Source organism: Lathyrus oleraceus, chromosome 5 (genome assembly GCF_024323335.1).
Source record: "Lathyrus oleraceus cultivar Zhongwan6 chromosome 5, CAAS_Psat_ZW6_1.0, whole genome shotgun sequence".
NCBI lineage: Eukaryota > Viridiplantae > Streptophyta > Magnoliopsida > Fabales > Fabaceae > Lathyrus > Lathyrus oleraceus.
The window spans coordinates 499,298,528-499,314,383 of NC_066583.1; the positions used below are offsets into that span (position 1 = coordinate 499,298,528).

Sequence of the window (15,856 nt, forward strand, 5' to 3'; positions counted from 1 at the left end):
TTATTCCTGCTAACAATTTCAAACTAAAACCGTCTTTGTTGCAATTAGTGCAACAGAACCAATACGCGGGTCTCGCAACTGAGAACCCGAATCAACATTTAAAAGTTTTTATCCGACTAGCCGACACCTTTAAATCTAACGGTGCTTCACCCGATGCGATCCGTTTAAGATTATTTCCTTTCTCCCTTAGGGATAAAGCACGTTCATGGCTAGATTCACTTCCAGCTAATTCAATAACTACCTGGGAAGACCTTAGGAGAGTATTCCTTTCTAGATATTTCCCCCCTAGTAAAACTGATGTTCTTCGAAACCAAATAACTAGATTTGCTCAAAACCAAGGAGAACCGCTTTTCGAAGCTTGGGAGAGATATAAAGAGCTATTAAGAGTCTGTCCACACCATGGCCTAGAACAATGGCTGATCATTCATACCTTCTACAATGGACTCCATTATAACACCAAGATGAGCATCGACGCTGCCGCAGGTGGCACGCTGATGAACAAACCTTATCCAGAAGCTTGTGACCTAATTGAGGATATGGCCCAAAACCATTACCAATGGGGAACTGAATGAGCATCAATAGAGAAAAAGGAGACCCAAGGTGGAATACATGAGATAAGCTCTTTAGACATCATGCAGGCGAAAATGGACGCTTTAGCCCTTAAGATCGAACATATGTCTACAAACACTAACACCGTAGCAGTAGTCCACACAGAGTGCGAACTCTGCGAATCTAAAGGACACAAATCGGCGGAGTGTAACCTTTTGAACAACTGAGTACCGACCAAGTGAATTACGCCCAAGGTAACCCATTTTCAAACACTCACAACCCTGGATGGAAGAATCATCCAAATTTCTCCTATAAAAACCAGAACCCTATCCAAAATTATGCACCTCAGAGACCGCAAGGTTATCAAGCCCAAAAACCAAACCAACCTATGTGTAAGACCCTAATTTTTACCCTAAGATCCCTCATGGCATCATGTTATTGCACAAGTGCATTGCCTCAAGGATCATAGCATATTTGGCTCCTTAACCCTAGGGTTGGGACTTGTTTGAGTGTTTTGAGATCACCAAGCATGCTTGTATTGTATATTATTGCTTTTCTTATTTATTACTAACCAAAAGCACAAAAATATGTCACTAACTCTTTTTGTTTTGAGGCTCAAGTGATCATGTGCTCCACAATGCTCCTAGGAGGCTCCAAAGCCCAATGAAATGGCTAGATGAAGATGAGAAAAAGCATGACAATGGTCCACAAAGTTCCTAATCATCATATATGTCTCACAAGTATCTCAATTTGCCAATTTTATCAAGATAACCCCAAGGGCTTGAAGATTGTTTCCCAAGGAAACCCTAATTTCACGGTGCTTTGACTGTGCCTTGCCCATGAAGCAATCTCAACCTCTGATCAAATTTAATCAAGGGAAGTTATTTCATTCATCATTTTATGAATATATGAGCCTATTTGAGGCCCCTCAATCATTTACTCATCAAGATTGGAAGTTTGGCCTTGAAAAGTTGACCAATCAAGTCATCTGACTAAGTTGAGAATCAATGAGATATAACTTTTGATGTGTTTGTAAAATGAAGATGACCCCAAGAGTAACAATGCTTATAAGAACCATATGAACAACTTTCATGTTCATCAAAAATCCATTTGAAGCTTGGAAGGTCATCATTAATTTCTAAACATTATAGGTCGTTTTGATTGAAACCCTAATTTTGGGTCAACTTACCAAGGGCATAACTTCTTTAATTTTTATGATTTTGAGGTGATACCAAATGAATTGGAAAGCTTTAGATGTCTAATTCAAATATTATGTTGGAAAAAATTTCATAATCCTAAAATAAATACATGTGATAATGCAAAACATTATAGGTCATCTTGGACCTAATTCATTGAATTTGAAAAAGTACCCAACTTCAAATGCCCATAACTTTGTCATAGAAAATCCAAATGATTCAATCTTTAAGTCTAGATTGACTATATTGAAAGTATATATAACTTTGATGTTGGAGGTGTTTTCATTTGAAGCTTGTATCATGAGGACAAAGGGGTTTGATTAAGCTTGTTTTTGGTGAACTTTTTCAAAATGATTTGGACATGTTTTGTACTTGGATTTTCCCAGCCAGTTTTCATCAATTTGCACATGCCAAATGATTTTTTTCCCAACATGACTTTTGTTCCTTATTTCAAGGGCTTTCCAACCATTACTCACATTAGTCTTTTGGATTCACCATTTGGGAGATTCGAAATTCTTTTCATTTAGGTGCATTTTAGTATTTTATGGTGAAACTTAAATTGCAAGCTTGTTCAGTTCAATGTGCACGTCCAAGTTCATTTCACTTGAGCTCAGCAAGTTGTTTCACCCATCATTGGGCCTTCCACACGCCTACAAAGGCCCATGCAATTCAAATTCCATTTTGCCATGCACATGAGCAAAGTGTGATCAGCTGATGCATTCACCTATAAATAAAGGCGCCATGAGCTTCATTCAATAACCTTTTGGAGATCCCAAGTGCTGCAGAAGTGAAACCACACCCTTACCAGAGGAATCATTCCATTTTTCTCTAATTTTCGAGCTTGAAATTCAGCATCATTAGCTGAGTTTTAAAGCCAGATTCCTTAGCCAATCACTTCCATTACATTCATAGATCAAGAAGGAGCAAAGATCTTGAAGAATTTGTGGCCAGGAGTTCATCCATTTGAAGGTATCCATTCAAACTTTTTGGATTTGAATCTCCCAATTCAATGTAGTATCCTTGTGTTTCTGTGGTTTTTTGAAGTCCTCACACTTGAGGCAAGCTGTTGATGCTTTCAATTCTTCATTTCATGAGCAATCCGAGTGAACACCATGATTTTCTCCTTCACCTTTCTCTCAATATAGGAAGAGTGAGGGAGATCCATTGGTACAGTGATGATCTACATCACACGAGCTTCATTTCCATGGCCTTGTTTTTAATTTTCATTAAGATTCATTTCTCTATAAATTTGGTCGGATTCTGTTGCTTCGCCGAAGAAGACGGTGGTTTCCACCACCACCACCACGTGTCTTGCTCCTTGGCCATTGGATCTCCATTTCAGTGTCTAATCGTGTCCATCTATTTTGATTACTTCATTTAATCCTTTGTGTGGCGCGTTTGACTCATGAGTAGCGTGTTCCCTCAAATCCAAACCATTGCCTTGTGCCACGTCAATTAATGAAACGCATCTGATGGCTGTGCATTTTCCGTTTATTCCATTTTCTTTTTATTTTCTGTTAATTCCTTTTATTTTCAAAAATTCATTAAAAATTCATTTGAAGTCAGAAAAATATGAGACCAATTCCAAAAAATTTCTTGAAAAATCTAGTTTCATAGTATGATTTTTAATTATTTTTGTGACTTCACTTGATATTTTTTATGAATTACTTGGTTTTTAATGCTTTTAATTCATTTTAAAATACTTTTTGACTTTTAAAAAATCCAAAAATATTTTCATAGCATTTATGGATCATGATAAGTCAACGAAAAATAGTCTCAATAATTTCTTGATTGTTTTGAGATTATTTGAGATTTTAATTCATATTATGCTATTTTTAATTGTTTTTAATTGGTTTTAATTACTTTCTGATTTCAAAAATTTGTGAGAAAATTAGTCAAAGCTTGTTTGACTATGTTGAACCTATGAGAATTTAATTGGACTCTTTGAAGTTACTTTGAATTGAATTTGAGGTTCAACCTTATTTGTTTATTTTTTATTTTTATTTTATTTTAATTCAAAAAATACCAAAAAAAATATCATTGACTTCTTGACTTGTTATCTTCATTTCTCTTCTGTTTGGTGTTGATTGAGGTTGAATTGATTCAACTTTGATCAAATTCATTGAATCTTGTGGTTTGAATGTCCTTATGGATCATCACTTAGAAAGGTGAATGAATTTGATCAAGGATGAGTTATCCCTTGATCAATTGGGATTGTTTGTTGACTTCTTACCCCTTCCCTTTCATCTTCATCCCTTTCTTTCCATCAATGGCCAATGAGTTGAAGTCTTGAGGTTGGTATTGACAAATGAGAAGTTTAACCTTCTTTGATCCAAACCAAACTCAACTTGATCCATGATCAAGTGAGTTATTTTGTGTCAAAGATAGGTTGCTTCTTGGTCAAGCAAATAACCAAAAGTCAATACAACCCTTCCCCTTTTGTTTGGCATGGCAAGTTTATGGAGCTTGCCTTACTAGTCATGATCTCTAACTTGTGTTCTTTGCCTATATTCTTATTGACCGGCCTCAGATAGGTGTGACTACTACATTTGTCCATTTACGATTGCTTAACATAGCGCTACATTGTCTTATGACAAGCTAACATAACTTTACTAACTACTAACTTTAATTTGAGCTTTTATTTTTCTTGTCATTTACTTTTAATGCCATTTATTTCTTGCTCATTATTCATCTTGATTTTTATCTTTGCTCACTTGAGCACATATTTTATGTTTATGTCATTTTTATTTTGCTCATTTGAGCTTATTATTGTGTATAAATATATTTCTATTTTGTGTTTGTTTTGATGTGAACCAAATGCAAAAGGGGAAAGGACTTAGAATTAGGATTTACCCATGCTTAAAGGAGTTCAAGAGCAACTAGGCCTCATGCCTTTAGAATGCAAAATATGTTGAAGAGCAACTAGGACTCATGCCTTTAGAATGTTAAAATTCAAAGTTGACCTCAAAAGGACTTCTCCTCCAAACTTATTCTTTGTCCATTCCCTTTATTATGTTGTGAACTTTTGATGTTTGCTTTTGTGTGATAGGGATCCCACCTTGAGATTGTGAAAAGAGGACCATTTTCATGGGTAGCCAAGTTAAGATCCAAGCCAAAATGGAGATCCTAGGAGCTTGAATTCAATCTATTGATTGCTTGTTTTGTGTGCTAAGTCCAAAGGAAATGAGCATATTGAGTCATCTCTATGACTCCAAGAAAAGGAACTCCAAGGGTTTTTCTTTCCCCTCTTATCTTTGTATGCTTTAGGAATAACCCTTCTCTTCTTCTCCCCACTCTAACCAAGCCAAAAATTATTTTCAAAACTTTGACTTTATTTCAAATTAGAAACCTAGGCATTAAGCCTTTGACTTTTCAAAACCATTTTCATAAATACTCATTGTAAATAAACTTTAATCCAACTTTGACCCCATTTTTGTAAATAAATCTAACTTGTAAATATAACCCATTTCAAGTTGTTTTGTGGTTCCAATGACCATTTTGTTAAAACCTTTCAAAAACATTAGTCATAGGTTTGAGTTATCATAGTGGTTGATGTAAATCTCACCTTATCCTTAGTGTTGGATTATAAGCCTTCCATGCTTATTATAGGGTTAACCCCTCACTAGCATGTTAAAGCCTTCCTCACATGGTGGATTGTTGGTTTAGGTTTAGTTTTATCCCTCTGATAACAAAAGATCTTCAGGCTTTTGATTAAAATCAATTCACCAATCTTTGAGATTTTTACCCCGAACACCAAGGTTTTGATTCTCCTTTGTGATGGTACGTAGGCAATGGGTTCATCCATTCAAATAACAAAATTTATAAATATAACCTATTCTCTTCTCATCCCTCCAATCTTTTGCATAAATATTTTCACAAATACCAACCTACAACACATATTTACAAAAAGGGTTCCCTTAGAGTACTAAGGATATTTTGGGTGCGTAAAACCTTCCCATTTCATAACCAACCCCCTTACCTAGATCTCTGACATTTTTATTAGTTTTTTATTTGAAAAACTTCTTACTTGGCTTTTGTTCGCTTTTTAGCCTCTCCTTTGGACAAATAAAAGTGTGGTGGCGACTCGAATTGTATGTTAACTTTTGGTTTAGTCAATAAACCTAAAGGTAACGAAAACCCCGCTACACTATGCAAGTTGTGCCCCAGAAGTCTAACCTTGAGAAGATCATGGGAAGCTTTATATCGGGCCAGACTCAGCAAAATAAAGAATTCCTAAACCAGAACATTCACGTAAACGAACTTATAACGCAATTAGGAACCAAGGTTGATCATATAATCACTCATAACAAGATGCTTGAAACCCAGATCTCACAGGTAGCACAAAACCAAGCCCCAGAAACAACATCTGGAGGCCAATTCCCTAGACAACCTCAACCAAACCCTCGAGGGCAAGCTAACGTTATCTCGTTACGAAGTGGGACCGCTTACGAAGGGCCTCAGAACTCAGCAATGAGCGAGTCCAAAACTTCTATACCTGCCAACCAAGAAGAGGAACCGGAGGAACCCGAGAAACAAACCAACCAAGAAGGTGAAGCCAAGGGTAAAACTTACAAACCACCACCCCCGTACAAACCACCAATCCCATATCCGCAAAGACTTAAACAAACCAAAGTCAATAACCAATACCAAAAATTTATAAAATTAATAGAAAAGCTTCATGTAGAGATTCCTTTCACCGAAGCTATCACCCAAATTCCGTCTTACGCCAAATTTCTCAAAGACATCTTAACCAACAAGCGTAGGCTCGACGATCCAAAACCCTTGGAATGCAATTTTATTTCCGAGGATAAACTTGCTAAGAAGGAGAAAGACCCCGGTAGTTTTTCTATACCTTGCATTTTAGGGAGTCATGTGATCGACAAAGCTTTCCTAGACTTAGGCGCTAGTGTGAGTTTGATGCCCTCAGCTGTATGTAAAAAGTTAAACTTAGGAGAATTGCAACCAACTAAGATGTCCTCCAATTAGCCGATAGGTCTGTTAAGTATCCTGTAGGCATTTTAGAAGACATCCCAGTTAGGATCGGTCAACTTTATATCCCAACAGACTTTGTGGTCATGGATATCAAAGAAGACGAAGATATCCCTATCCTTTTAGGTAGACCATTCTTATCGACAGTCGGAGCTATAATAGATGTTAAAAGAGGGAAAATAACCTTCGAAGTAGGGGATGAAAAGATCGAGTTCATTCTTTCAAAATTCCTTATGGCATCAATTCTAGGAGACGCATGTTATGCGATCGATATCATAGATGAGTACATAAGAGAATTCGATCAAGGAGAACCTAAGATCGAACCATTTTCAAACCCGAATGAAAAGGGTGACGAGTTAGAGGAAACGGAACCTCACACTAACGAATGTCTGGATCATACTCCAGACCCTTCACCTAATTCTCAAAAACCAGCCCAAGAACTTAAGGAACTACCTAAGAACCTAAGATATGAGTTCTTGGATGAAGAAATGAATCGCCCAGTAATAGTTAGTGCCACCTTAAACCAAGACGAGACGAATCAACTCTTGAATGTTTTAAGAAGATACCCCTCTACCTTAGGGTACAACATCTCTGATTTAAAAGGTATTAGCCCATCCGTGTGTATGCACAGGATCTCACTAGAGGAGGATTCAAAACCTTCCAGAGAACATCAGAGAAGGATCAACCCTGTGATGAGCGAGGTGGTGAAGAAGGAAGTCCTCAAACTATTGGAAGCTGGTATAATCTATCATATTTCTGATAGTAAGTGGGTAAGTCCTATACATGTGGTACCCAAGAAGGGAGGCATCACAGTCGTGTAGAACGAAAAGGGAGAGCATGTCGTTAAACGCATATAAGGAGGATGGCGTATGTGCATAGATTATAGGAAGCTCAATAAGGCAACTAGGAAAGACCATTTCCCCCTTCCATTCATAGATCAAATGCTGGAGCGTCTTGCCAGGCACTCTTACTTTTGTTATCTTGATGGATATTCTAGATTTTTCCAAATACCCATTCACCCCGAGGATCAAGAGAAAACAACCTTTACCTATCCTTACGGAACGTCTGCTTACAGACGAATGCTGTTTGGACTCTGTAATGCGCCAGCTACTTTCCAACGTTGTATGATGTCAATCTTCGCAAATTATCTCAACGGAATCATGGAAGTATTCATGGACGACTTCTCGGTGTGTGGATTAGACTTTGAAGACTGCCTTATTAACCTTGAGAAAATCCTAGAGAGATGCGTAGAAGTTAACCTTGTGTTAAATTGGGAGAAGTGCCACTTTATGGTCAAAGAAGGCATAGTGTTAGGACATATAATATCTGAAAGAGGCATTGAGATCGATAAAGCAAAAATAGAAGTTATAGAAAACCTTAACCCTCCTAAGACAGTTAGAGAAGTCCGTAGTTTCCTTGGACACGCTGGTTTCTACCGACGCTTCATAAAAGACTTCTCTAAAATAACAAAACCCTTGACCGGCCTTCTGATGAAAGACATTGAATTCATTTTCGATGAAAAATGCATCAAAGCCTTTAATCAGTTAAAACAAGCATTAATTTCAGCACCCATTCTACAAACCCCGGATTGGACTAAACCCTTCGAAATGATGTGTGATGCTAGCGATTTCACTATAGGAGCTATTTTAGGGCAAAGAAAAGATAAGAAACTACACGTAATATATTATGCTAGTAGAACCCTAGATGTCGCTCAATTAAATTATACAACAACCGAGAAGGAACTTCTAGCTGTAGTTTTTGCAATCGATAAATTTAGGTCTTATCTTGTAGGATCTAAGATTATAGTCTATACAGACCATGCAGCTATCCGTTACCTTCTGAGCAAAAAGGATGCAAAACCGAGATTGCTCAGGTGAATCCTTTTGCTACAAGAATTCGACTTAGACATTAGAGACAAAAAAGGAACAGAAAACGTAGTTGCTGACCATCTTTCCAGATTAGAACAGTTAAAGCCAAATCATTTACCTATAAATGATGACTTCACCTATGACAGACTGACAGCTAAGATAGATACCGCTCCCCTTGAACCTAATAGAGACAACCTTGGGACGATTTCAGAAATTAGCAGAGTACCATGGTACGCTGATTTTGTGAACTATCTAGCCACTGATATCATACCACCTGACCTCAACTATCAACAGAAGAAAAAGTTCTTTAAATATATAAGACACTTCTATTGGGACGAACCACTCCTTTTCAAAAGAGGAACTGATAACATATTTCGACGTTGCGTCCCGGAAGAAGAAGTCAGAAACATCATAGAACATTGTCACTCTTCACCCTATGGTGGACATTCAAGCACATCCAAGACATACGCTAAGATCCTTCAAGCTGGTCTTTATTGGCCGACATTATGGCGTGATGTCCATGCTTATATTGTCCGATGTGACCGGTGCCAACACGCTGGAAACATCTCAAGACGTGACGAAATGCCTTTGAAGAGCATCCAAGAAGTATAATTATTTAACGTTTGGGGTATTGATTTCATGGGACCTTTTCCATCTTCATTGGGAAACAAATACATTTTGGTAGCAGTTGACTATGTGTCCAAGTGGATAGAAGCTATCGCCGCACCCACCAACGACACGAGAGTAGTCATTAAGATGTTCAAGAATAATATCTTTCCCCGATTTGGAGTACCACGTCTTATCCTAAGTGATGGTGGATCACATTTTATATTCAGGATATTTAACAAACTCTTAAGGAAATATGGAGTAAAACACATAGTAGCAACACCATATCACCCCAGACTAATGGTCACGTGGAAGTATCTAACAGAGAGATTAAGCAGATCTTGGAGAAAACTGTATCAATATCTAGAAAAGATTGGTCTGAAAAGCTAACAGAAGCATTGTGGGCTTATAGAACTGCTTACAAAACCCCTATTGGAACTACATCATACCAGTTGGTCTACGGGAAGTCATGCCACTTACCTTTTGAACTCAAGCACAAGGCATATTGAGCCATCAAGACTCTAAATTTGGATTACCTAGCATCTGAAAAGAAGTGAATCCTTGATATTCACAAATTGGAGGAACTCCGCCAGAACGCTTACGAGAATGCCGTTATATACAAAGAGAGAACCAAAGCTTGGCACGACAAAAGGATCGTGAAAAAGGGATTTAATATAGGAGACTTTGTTCTCCTCTTCAACTCGAGATTACGTCTTTTTCCAGGTAAGCTGCGTTTAAGATGGACAGGCCCCTTTGAGGTGTCCAAAATCCTAAAATCTGGAGCAGTTGAAATCCGGAACAACTCTTGTAATCCATTCGTGGTAAATGGACAAAGACTGAAGCAATACCAAGGAGGTGACATACCCACAGAAAGTCATGACCAAACTCTGGCCGACCCTCCAGTTCCTACCTCTAACATATAAAGTTCGAATCGTCAAGCTAACGACGTTAAACAAAGCGTTGCATGGGAGGCAACCCATGATTTCTTTTCCTTTACTTTTACTATTTTCAATTTATATTTCTATATGTTTTATATATATGTATATCTATGTGGAGACTAACAGTTATAATATTTGTGATTTCAAGTGTCCTCTGTTTCTAATCTAACTTTTCAGGAATGGAGAATATCGATACTATGCCAGTACTCTTTCATGACCCAGTTCAAGAGCAGTGCTACGACATGCTTTCACAGCGCCCAATGATTCCCACCAGATATCCCGACTCGAGTTGCATAGAGGCATTAGGCACTGAGCCTAGTGTAAAGAATTTATGCAATCAGTTGTAGTGGGATGAATATACCGATGCTATGCACGTGAGTTACAGGAACCTGACTTTGGAGTTCCTGAGCTCGCTTATCTACAGGCCCTATGTTGGTCACGCCAGTGACGGAGGATACATTAATTTCAGGTTGTTTGGGGCAGAATACACCTTCAACCACACGCGTTTCGGTGACTTGCTCGGTTTTCAGACTGCCTATGATGCTTCATCTGAGATCCCCATGAGCTACTTTCTGAGCTGAGACGTCGAGAAGTTTTGGAGCGATATTACGTGTGGAGGTAGTCCTGACCCTTCCACCCAAATCTCCAACAAGATTCACAACCCTGCTTTCCGATACTTCCATATGATCATTTCCCACACCTTCCTGGGAAAGAGTGACCCTGATACGCATGTGAGTGCTGAAGAGATCTTCTTCATGTATTGTACCACTCAGCCACGCCCGGTAGATTGTGGAGCTTTCTTGATCGAGAGTTTATACCTTAATGCTCGCTTTGCTGTGAGCCCTATACATGTTGGAAGCACGGTGACTCATATAGCCTCAGCCCTGGGACTTGATAGAAGACTATCTCACCTGACGTCTTATTGCAACTACACCTTGATGGATATTGATTTCTGTCTGGACCGTGGCCTCATGAGGAGATCTTCTTTCCAACCGAACCAATACAGGTTGTCAATTGAGGGTGAGACCATTTACTACTTCACTTTACCTGACCCTCAGGTGACTTGTGTGATTGATCAGGCCAACTGGGCCTACGCCATAGAAGGGCAGGGAGAAACGGTAGATGCACCGATCAGAATCAAAGTCCGTACCAACAATCTGAATCTCCAGAATCCGAGCATGCAGTCCGAATTGGTTAAGCTTCGCATGGAGATAGCTCAGCTTCGTCAGGAGCTTGCTGATGTTGCCTTACAGGTTGAAGTATCAGTTGCCTCACACGACACCGAGACTGATATGCTGCATGATGAGATCGTCGATCTCCGACGCCAAATCACAGAGCTTCGAGGATATGAAGACGAAGAGACTCCACCGTACCCCGAGCATTGATGCCATCATGAATCGAGAAATACCGTTTGAATTTCCCTATTTTTCCCGTTACTTATTATTCATGCCTATTTTTATTGTTTCCTCTGACATTATGCTTGCTTTATTTTTTCTAAGATCTCTGGACTCGTGAATTATTATTGATTCTTCATATACATATATATATATGCATTATTATTATTATTATTATTATTATTATTATTATTATTATTATTATTATTATTATTATTATTATTATTATTATTATTATTATTATGTTTTTATGTCCATTTTATTTTATTTTATTTATTTTACTTTGCTATTTTATTTTGTTTTATTTTGTTTTGTTTTGTTTTATTTTATTTTGTTTTACTTTATTTTGTTTTATTTTATTTCGTTTTATTTTGTTTTATCTAGCTTAAATTAAAAACAAAAAAACAGCATTCATGGATACCTATATGCAACCCCCTTTTTTTACAAAAAATGAAGACAAAGGGACAAAAGCCCAAGTAGCAATGAGCATAGCCGGCCCAACCGAATCCGAAGACATGGCGGGCGCCATGACGTAACGGTCAGATTTCCCTTTTTCACCATTTATACCTTCTTCAACCTCTCCAAACCCATTTTCTTCTTCTCCCAACTCCACCAAAGTTCATAAAAAATTCCCAAGCTTCTCATTTTCACTACAAACCATTACAATTTCCCAACTTCACTTCTCCATTTCTCCACCAAAAATCCATTAAACTCCATTTTTTCATTTCTTTTATATAAATTCTCATTTTTCTCTACAATCACCATTAATGGCCGGAATGGAGTTTAACAACATCATTCTTCTTGGAGGAAAGCCCGGTGAGCGACAAAACAAGATTTTGCAAAGATTGCAAACTTGGGAGATCCTCGCTACCAGGTATGTCGACGAAGACTGTTTGTACACTCTAGGCACATACCATAGTGTTTTCCATATGCTTGATAATTTATGATTACACGATATTTTTGCTAGTAAAGCACCCACCTACAATAGGCTCACTAGGGAATTTTTGAGTTCCCTAATTTACACTGGTTACCCCGGCACCGCTAGCACGGTAGGTACCGTCTGTTTTAGAATGTTTAATGTAGAATACGAGTACACTACCGATGCTTTAGCGGGTTTGCTCGGAATGCCTTATGGTGAAGGTGCCATCTGTGAGACGCCCTTGGATACTGAATGAGCACTTGAGGCATTTACTTTTTGGAACAGATTATCTAATGTGAATGTCACTTCCTTTGAAGGAATTTTGGCTTCTAATATCTATAACCCGGCCATACGTATTTTTAGATACCTTTTGGCATGTACCATATTTGGCCGGGAAAATTCTAACAAAGTAAATGCCCGAGAATTGCTGTTTTTATAGGGTTGCCTCACTAATCGCAGGATCAATCTTGTTCCTTTCATGTTGGCCCATATGTCTGCCATCCTTAAAAACGGAGGAACCATCTCTTTCGGTGGTTTGATTACCTCCATTGCTAGAGCGTTGAATCTACACGCTGAGTTATCCACCTTAGAACCACTCCCTCACCACACCATTAACTTGAAGTTTTTGAAAGATATGAAATTATGCAAGGTGCGGCGAGAATGTGGTTTCTACCTCATGATACATGGTGCAGCCGTACCCAGTGTTGTCCTACCTTGCTCTCAGCGTACAGATGTGCGACATGCGAGGAGCTGGACACACGATCTTGATGCTCCACCCTTTACCAGTCCTTTGCCACCTAACATTCCTATGGACGATGGGCAAGGGACCGATGATGAGTATGATCGACGCGATCATTCACCTGCTCATGATATTCCTGCTGCATCACCTTCTCATGTGCATACAGGTGTCATTAATGCAACATTATATGGACAGGTAATGTTCTCTCTATATAACATTATCATTTTCTTATTTCATTGTAATCTTTATCATTATGTTGGTACATATGTTTTAATAAACTATGAATACTTGACATGTTGCTTAAGTGATACGTTTTATTCTTTTTATATTGTTCTAAGTTGTATACTTTAAAACATCATAAAGCACCTCTAAATATTATAGCATTTTTATTAATTTAGGATGGAAGGACTTTGTATACTTCGAAACCAACATATGGAGATGGAAAGGAACCAGGTAATGAGAAATGTTATGTTGTGGGAATGTCAGGAAGTTATCCCAAACCGGGTTCAATCAAGATAAAAGATGGAGAAATTGTGACAGTAGAAACAAGATATAAAAGTGGCTTTCTTACTGGAGCTATGGGACATATGTATATCTATTTGGCTGATCGATTACCATAAATTATATATACACCTCAGGCAGAATTTTTTTTATATTGTATATGATATCAAGTGACTATGATATTAAAATAAATATTTTTTTAATACAAACAAAATTATTAATTGAAAAACTTATTCAAAAAATCTTTCCCCCACTAATCAAATATAATGTTATGGAAGAATGAAGCTACTAGATAACAGTTAATTATATTAGTTTGTTATAACTACTATACTATAATATAGTTTTCCAATACCACTCGCTTACATCCAACAATATATATAAACTCGTTTTTAAATACATCCGCTTACGACCAACATTAATCTATCTAAATCATTCTTATAAAAACAAAACTTTTAAACAAGAAATATTATTTTTATAAATTTATTTCAAACTTTATATTTTATTGAATGTGAGACTTCAGTTTATCAATAGCAAGTTAAGTTAATGACATACGGCCGACCTTCTAAATTTAAGCAAGAGTTTGTATGTCGACTAGACCACGTAATTTCCACTTTACCAATATATTTATAAGCAGAAACCACTGCTTTATTACAAACTAATTATTTGACTGATATAAATTATAAAATAATTTAATTCATAAATTTAATAATTAGTTTATGATACTTAGACTCAGAGAATACTTTATAGATGAGTTACTCTATTTAATAACTCATTATAAACAATGATTTTATTAAATTTAACCATTAAATAAGTAACTCTTATTGAGTAGATCAATTATATTCAATATGTAGGCCGTTGTTGATCTCTCTCTCTCTCTCTCTCTCTCTCTCTCTCTCTCTCTCTCTCTCTCTCTCTCTCTCTCTATCTCTCTCTCTCTCTTCCAGGTTACTCCTACCGTATCTCATATTGAAACATTGAGGACAATGTTCGATTTAAGTGTGGGAGGAGATTTTATCGCTTTTCATCTTTCCTTTATTTTTATTGCTTTTTATCGCTTTCCTTTACTTTTATCGCTTTTTACCGTTTTCCTTTAATTTTAGTATGTTTTATGTTTTAGTTGCTTGTTTTCCCCTTTCAATAAAATAACATGTGTCTGACGAGTCATCTGTGTAGTGTATCCTTATTTCCCCCATTTCTTTAACCTTACCAAAATAATTTAGCCAAGAAAATAGTACATCTTGAACATTTAGGCTATAAGACAGGTTTATAACAGGATGTAAAAGACTTGGGAAAAACTTTTTCTAAAAATCGGTATTGTCTTAACACCTTAGGCTTCATGATTATAAGAGTCGATCCCGATACCCCATATGTTGTAGCCCCAGCTTTTGTTCCAAATAAGCCCTTAAGTAGTTTATCCTAGCAGTCAGCTCCGACTTAAGCATGCTCTACGTAGGGGGCCGATGAAAATAAGTGAATGATCACAAAAATTCCTGCTTTGTTCTCAAATCGCATGAAAATACGGGCTAGGTGACTCTCACACGGTCATTTAACCCAGCAAAATAAAGACATATGTGGAACATGCAGATGAAAAATAAAAAAATAATAAGCCTATTTGTTTATTGGTTCAGAGGTATCTGGTGCTAAACTTGGTAGGGTAGATTACGATCCAATCCCCCACAACTACAAATTGGGTTAAATAAAGGGGTTACAGCAACTTATGTACCGGAGCCCCATGCTTAGAAAAATAAAAAAATAAGCCTATTTGCTTGTTGGTTCAGAGGTATCTGGTGCTGAACTTGGTAGGGTGGATTACGATCCAATCCCCCACAACTGCAAATTGGGATGAATAAAAGGGTTACACCAACTTATGTACCAGAGCCCCATGCTTAAGATCAAAATCACTAACCGGTCACTTTATTATGAGTATGTATGGATAACGGGCTTAATGTGATTGCACCTGAATGAAAAGGACTTTAAGAAAACAAAAAGAAGGCTTAGGTATGGTGGGGTAATGTGGATTGATTTGTATAGGAACGAAGCCTACGATCGCAATTGCGGGAAGTGTCACTACAATACCCTTAGTTCGATTCGTTAGTACCTATCGATACATTCCTTGAATGAACTCGTAAGTCTTTTTGCCTCGAATTAGATCTAGTT

At 37.4% G+C, this 15,856-nt stretch overlaps 1 non-coding gene across 1 annotated transcript; it reads right to left on the reverse strand.

Annotated features, from left to right (window-relative positions):
• Positions 1-299: 299 nt before the first annotated feature.
• On the reverse strand, positions 300-406 carry LOC127088997 (small nucleolar RNA R71). Its single transcript, XR_007790779.1, has one exon. It is a non-coding gene; the product is annotated as a small nucleolar RNA R71 (small nucleolar RNA).
• Between the last annotated feature and the right edge of the window lie 15,450 nt (positions 407-15,856).